Genomic DNA, 7356 nt, shown 5'->3' with positions numbered 1-7356 from the left:
ATCTTTTCCCTACCGTCACTCGTCGCTCTCTACTGTGCCGTATCTTTCAGTAAATTTACACATCTCTCCCAGCTGTCACGTATCTTTCCCTACCTGCACATGTCCCTCCCAAGTGTCACGTGTCTTTATGTACATTCATACGTCTCTGCCTACTGTCAAGCATCTTTCCCTACATTCATACGTCCCTCCCATATGTCACGTATCTTTAACTACATTCATACGTCCCTCCCATATGTCACGTATCTTTAATTACATTCATACGTCTCTCCCTGCTGTCACAAATCTTTCGCTACTGTCACTTATCTCTGCCTATTGTCACGTATGTTTCCCTATCTTTACACATCTCTTCCCCCTGTCACGCATTTTTCAATACATTAACGCATCGTTCAATAATGTAACGTATCTTTCCATATATTCATACGTCTCTCCCTACTGTCACGTATCTTTCCCTACCTTCATACATCTCTTCCTACTGTCAAGTAACTTTCCCTAAAATCACACATCTCTCCTACTATCACGTATCTTTCCCTACCTTCACATACTACCTTCACACGTTTCTTCCGAGTGTCATGTATCTTTCCTTACATTTATATGTGTCTCCCTACTGCCACGTATATTTCTCTTCCTTCACACATCTCCAACTACCGTCACGTATTTTTCTCAATCTTCACACATCTCTAACTTATCTCACGTACCTTTCCCTACCTTCACACATGTCTCCCTACTGTCACGTATCTTTCCCTACCATCACACGTCTGTCCCTAATCTCATGTATCTTTCACTAACTTCACACATCGCTCCCTACTCTCACGCATCTTTCCCTTCATTTATACGTGTCTTCGTACTGTCACGTATCTTTCCCAACATTTATACGTGTCTCCCTACTGTCACGTATCTTTCCCTACATTTATACGTGTCTCCCTACTGTCACGTACCTTTCCCAACATTCATACGTGTCTTCATACTGTCACGTATCTTTCCCAACATTCATACGTCTCTTGAAAACGTGTCACGTATCTTTCCTTATATTGATACGTCTCACCCTACTGTCACGTATGTTTCCCTACATTTATACGTGTCTCCCTTCGGTCACGTATCTTTCCCTACATTTATACGTGTTTTCCTACGGTCACGTACCTTTCCCAACATTCATACGTGTCTTCATACTTTCACGTATCTTTCCCAACATTCATACGTCTCTTGAAAAAGTGTCACGTATCTTTAGTTATATTGATACGTCTCACCTACTGTCACGTATGTTTCCCTACAGTTATACATCTCCCTCTACTGTCACGTATCTTTCCCTACCTTCACAAATCTCTCCTGAGTGTCACGTATATTTCCCTACATTTATACATCTCTCCCTACTGTCACGTACCTTTCCCTGCTTTCCCACGTCTCTCCCAAGTGTCACGTTTATTTAACTACATTGATACGTCTCTTCCTACTGTCACGTATCTTTCCCCACATTCATACGTATCTCCCTAATGTCACGTATCTTTCCCAACCTCTACACATCGCTCAATACCGTGGCGTATATTTTCCATTCATACGTCTTTCGCTACTGTCACGTATCTTTCCCTACCTTCACACATCTCTTCCTACCGTCACACGTCTTTCCCCACCTTCAGACATCTCTCTGTACTGTCACGTATCTTTCCCTACAATCATACGTCTCTCGCTACTGTGACGCATTTTCCCCTACATTTATACATCTCTCATTACTGTCACGTATCTTTCCCTACCTTCATAATCTCTCCCTATTGTCACGTATCTTTCCCTACCATCACACATCTCTCCCTACAGTCACGTATCTTTCCTAGATTTATAAATCTCTCACTACTGTCACGTATCTTTCCCTTCATTCATACATCACTACCTACTGTGACTTATCTTTAACTACCTTAACACATCTCTCCCTGCTGTTCCATGTGTTTCCCACCATTCACATGTCCCTCAGTACTGTCACGTATCATTCCCTATTCTCACCTATCTTCCGCTACCTTCACACTTCTCTCCCTACCGTCACGTATGTTTCCCTACCTTCACACATGTCTCCCTACTGTCACCTATCTTTCCCTACCTTCACACATCTTTCAATACTGTCACGTACCTTTCTCTACCTTCACATATCTCTGCCTACTGTCACGTATCTTTCCCTACCTTCACACATCTCTTCCTACTGTCACGTATCTGCCTCTACCTTCACACATCTCTCCCTACTGTTACGTGCCTTTCCCTACAATCATACGTCTCTCCCTACTGTCAAGTATCTTCCCCTACCTTCGTACATCTCTCCCTATTGTCACGTTTGTTTCAATACCTTCACACATCTCTCAATACTGTCAACTATCCTTCCCTACCTTCACACACCTCCTCCTACTGTCACGTGTCTTTCTCTAACTTCCCACATTTCTCTTTACTGTCAAGTATCTTTCCCTACCTTTACACATCACTCCCTACTGTCACGTATCTTTCCCTAAGTTCATACTTCTCTTGCTACTGTCACGTATCTTTAACTACCTTAAGACATCTCTCTCTACTGCTATGTATCTTTCCCTACCTTCACACACCTGTCTGTACTATCCCGTATCATTCCCTACTCTCACCTATCTTCCGCTACCTTCACACTTCTCTCCCTACTGTCACCTATCTTTCACATATCTTTCAATACTGTCACGTACCTTTCTCTACCTTCACATATCTCCCCCTACTGTCACGTATCTTTCCCTACCTTCACACATCACTACCTACTGCAACTTATCTTTCCCTACCTTAACACATCAAAAGTGTTACGTATCTTTCCTTATATTGATACCTCTCATCCTACTGTCACGTATGTTTGTGTCAGGTATCTTTCCCTACATTCATACGTCACTGCCTACTATCACGTATCTTTCCCTACCTTAACACATCTCTAACCTCCTGCCACGAATCTTTACCTACTGTCAACTGCCTTTCGATACTTTCACACATCTCTCAATACTGTCACATATCTCTCAATACTGTCACATATCTTTCCTTAATTTTTACACGTGTCTCACTACTGTCACGTGTCTTTTCCTACCTTCACTGATCTCTCCCTATTATCACGTATCTTTCCCTACCTTCACATATCTCTCAATACTGTCACGTATCTTTCCCTACATTTATACATCTCTCAGTTCCGTCACGCATCTTTCCCTACCTTTCTACATCTCTCAATACTGTCACGTATCTTACCCTACTGTCAAGTATCTTTCCCTACCTTCAGACACCTGTCTCTACTGTCACGTATCTTTCCCTACATTTACACGTCGCTCAATACTGTCACGTATCTTTCCCTACCTTCACAAATCTCTCCTGAGTGTCACGTATATTTCCCTACATTTATACATCTCTCCCTACTGTCACGTACCTTTCCCTGCTTTCCCACGTCTCTCCCAAGTGTCACGTTTATTTAACTACATTGATACGTCTCTCCCTAATGTCACGTATCTTTCCCTACTTTCACACGTCTCTCCCAAGTGTGACGTATCTTGGGATACACTGATGCGTTTCTCCCTTCTGTCACGTATCTTTCCTAACTTCACACCTCTCTCTCTCGAGTGTCATATATCTTCCCCTACCTTCACACATCTCTTCCTACTGTCACGTATCTTTCCCTACCTTCACACATATCTCCCTACTCTCACGTATCTTACCCTACCTTCGTACATCTCTCACTACTGTAATGTATCTTTCCCTACATTTATACGTATCTCCCTACTGTCACGTATCTTTAGTTATATTGATACGTCTCACCTACTCTCACGTATCTTTCCCTACATTTATACATATCTCCCTACTGTCACGTATCTTTCCCTACCTTCACACATCCCTCCCTAGTGTCACTTATCTTTACCTACCTTCACACCTATCTCTCTACTATCACGCATCTTTCCCTACCTTCACACATCTCTCCCTACAGTCTTTCCCAACTGTCACACATATTTCCCTACCGTCAGACATCTCTCCCTACTGTCACCTATCTTACCCTACCTTCACACACCTGTCTCTACTGTCACTTGTCTTTCCCTACATTCACAGATCGATCAATACTGTCACGCATCTTTCCCTAGATTCATCCGTCTGTTGCTACTGTCACGTATCTTTCCCTACCTTCACACGTCTCTTTCAAAAGTGTTACGTATCTTTCCTTATATTGATACTTCTCATCCTACTGTCACGTATGTTTCGAAACTTTTATACGTCTATCCCTACTGTCACGTATCTTTCGATACCTTTACATCTCGCTCAATGCAGTCACGTATCCTTCGTTACATTTATACGTCCCTTGCTACTATCTCGTATCTTTCCCTACCTTCACACCTCTTTCCCAAGTGTCTCGTATCTTTCCCCACATTCATACGTATCTCCCTAATGTCACGTATCTTTCCCAACCTCTACACATCGCTCAATACCGTGGCGTATATTTTCCATTCATACGTCTTTCGCTACTGTCACGTATCTTTCCCTACCTTCACACATCTCTTCCTACCGTCACACGTCTTTCCCCACCTTCAGACATCTCTCTGTACTGTCACGTATCTTTCCCTACAATCATACGTCTCTCGCTACTGTGACGCATTTTTCCCTACATTTATACATCTCTCATTACTGTCACGTATCTTTCCCTACCTTCATAATCTCTCCCTATTGTCACGTATCTTTCCCTACCATCACACATCTCTCCCTACAGTCACGTATCTTTCCTAGATTTATAAATCTCTCACTACTGTCACGTATCTTTCCCTTCATTCATACATCACTACCTACTGTGACTTATCTTTAACTACCTTCACACATCTCTCCCTGCTGTTCCATGTGTTTCCCACCATTCACATGTCTCTCAGTATTGTCACGTATCATTCCCTATTCTCACCTATCTTCCGCTACCTTCACACTTCTCTCCCTACCGTCACGTTTGTTTCCCTACCTTCACACATGTCTCCCTACTGTCACCTATCTTTCCCTACCTTCACACATCTTTCAATACTGTCACGTACCTTTCTCTACCTTCACATATCTCTGCCTACTGTCACGTATCTTTCCCTACCTTCACACATCTCTTCCTACTGTCACGTATCTGCCTCTACCTTCACACATCTCTCCCTACTGTTACGTGCCTTTCCCTACAATCATACGTCTCTCCCTACTGTCAAGTATCTTCCCCTACCTTCGTACATCTCTCCCTATTGTCACGTTTGTTTCAATACCTTCACACATCTCTCAATACTGTCAACTATCCTTCCCTACCTTCACACACCTCCTCCTACTGTCACGTGTCTTTCTCTAACTTCCCACATTTCTCTTTACTGTCAAGTATCTTTCCCTACCTTTACACATCACTCCCTACTGTCACGTATCTTTCCCTTCATTCATACATCACTACCTACTGTGACTTATCTTTAACTACCTTCACACATCTCTCCCTGCTGTTCCATGTGTTTCCCACCATTCACATGTCTCTCAGTATTGTCACGTATCATTCCCTATTCTCACCTATCTTCCGCTACCTTCACACTTCTCTCCCTACCGTCACGTTTGTTTCCCTACCTTCACACATGTCTCCCTACTGTCACCTATCTTTCCCTACCTTCACACATCTTTCAATACTGTCACGTACCTTTCTCTACCTTCACATATCTCTGCCTACTGTCACGTATCTTTCCCTACCTTCACACATCTCTTCCTACTGTCACGTATCTGCCTCTACCTTCACACATCTCTCCCTACTGTTACGTGCCTTTCCCTACAATCATACGTCTCTCCCTACTGTCAAGTATCTTCCCCTACCTTCGTACATCTCTCCCTATTGTCACGTTTGTTTCAATACCTTCACACATCTCTCAATACTGTCAACTATCCTTCCCTACCTTCACACACCTCCTCCTACTGTCACGTGTCTTCCGCTACCTTTACACATCTCTCCCTACTGTCAAGTATATTTCCCTAATGTCACCTATCTTTACCTACCTTCACACATCTCTAACTACTGTCACGCATCTTTCCCTACCTTCACACACCTGTCTGTACTATCACGTATCTTTCCCTACATTCACACATGGCTCAATACTGTCACGTATCTTTCCCTACATTCATACTTCTCTCGCTTCTGTCACGTATACGTCACTCCCTTCACACATTGCTCCATGCTGTCAGGTATCTTTCCGTACCGTCATACGTCGCTCCCTACTGTTACGTATCTTTTATTACATTGACACATCTCTTCCTACTGTCACGTATCTTTCGATACTGTCACGTATCTCCGACTAAATTCACAAATCGTTCAATACTATCACGTATCTTTCCCTACCTTCACACATCTTTCTCTACTGTCAGGTATCTTTCAATACCTTCAGACACCTGCCTCTATTGTCACGTATCTTTCCCTACATTTACACATCGATCAATACTGTCACGTATCTTTCAATACCTTCACACTTCTCTCCTGAGTGTTACGTATCTTTACCTACATTGATACGACTCTCCCTACCGTCACGTATCTTTCCCTACCTTCATACGTCTCTTAAAAAAGTATCACGTATCTTTACGTATATTGATACGTCTCACCCTACTGTCACGTATGTTTCCCTACAGCTATACATCCCCCCTACTGTCACGTACCTTTCCCTACTTTCCCACGTCTCTCCCAAGTGTCACGTATCTTTCACTACATTGATGCGTCTCTCCCTACTGTCACGTATCGTTCGATACCTTCACACCTCGCTCTATACTGTCACGTATCATTCCTAACATTTATACGGCTCTCACTACTGTCACGTGTATTTCCCTACCATCACACGTCTCTTCCAAGTGTCACGTATCTTTCCCTACATTGATACGTCTCTCCCTTCTGTCACGTATCTTTCAGTACTATGAAATAATAAAGTACTAATAAATAAACAAATAATTATGATTTGATCAGCTGTGTGCTTATAGCCACTGTACTAGTCACTTCACTTCACTGAAATCACTTCATTGCAGATGCAGAAGGTCTCCCACATGGTCTGCATACGTTATCTCATTGAGACTCTGGTTTAATAGCTGCTGCTTCAAAGATGCTATACGTGCATCTATTGCACGATATCTCCTTCGACGTGAAGGTTCTCTGGGCTGATGTGAAAGTCTGAGTATGGTGACCTCTGTGAGGGACTGTTCCCGTTGGAAGAGCTGGATTACCCTCTCACAGAAGCAGCTGGAAATACACCTCTCACTGCATTGTGAGCTGCACGTTCAAAGTCCAGTTGTACAGTATGCGGGGCAAACTGCAAGTCTTGTCTTCCAGCAAGATCACACAGATACTCAAACATCTGAGTGTAGCATTCTGCGCTT

This window comes from Haliotis asinina, chromosome 1 (genome assembly GCF_037392515.1).
Source record: "Haliotis asinina isolate JCU_RB_2024 chromosome 1, JCU_Hal_asi_v2, whole genome shotgun sequence".
Taxonomy (NCBI): Eukaryota; Metazoa; Mollusca; class Gastropoda; order Lepetellida; family Haliotidae; genus Haliotis; species Haliotis asinina.
Note: the sequence above shows the minus strand (reverse complement) of the source record.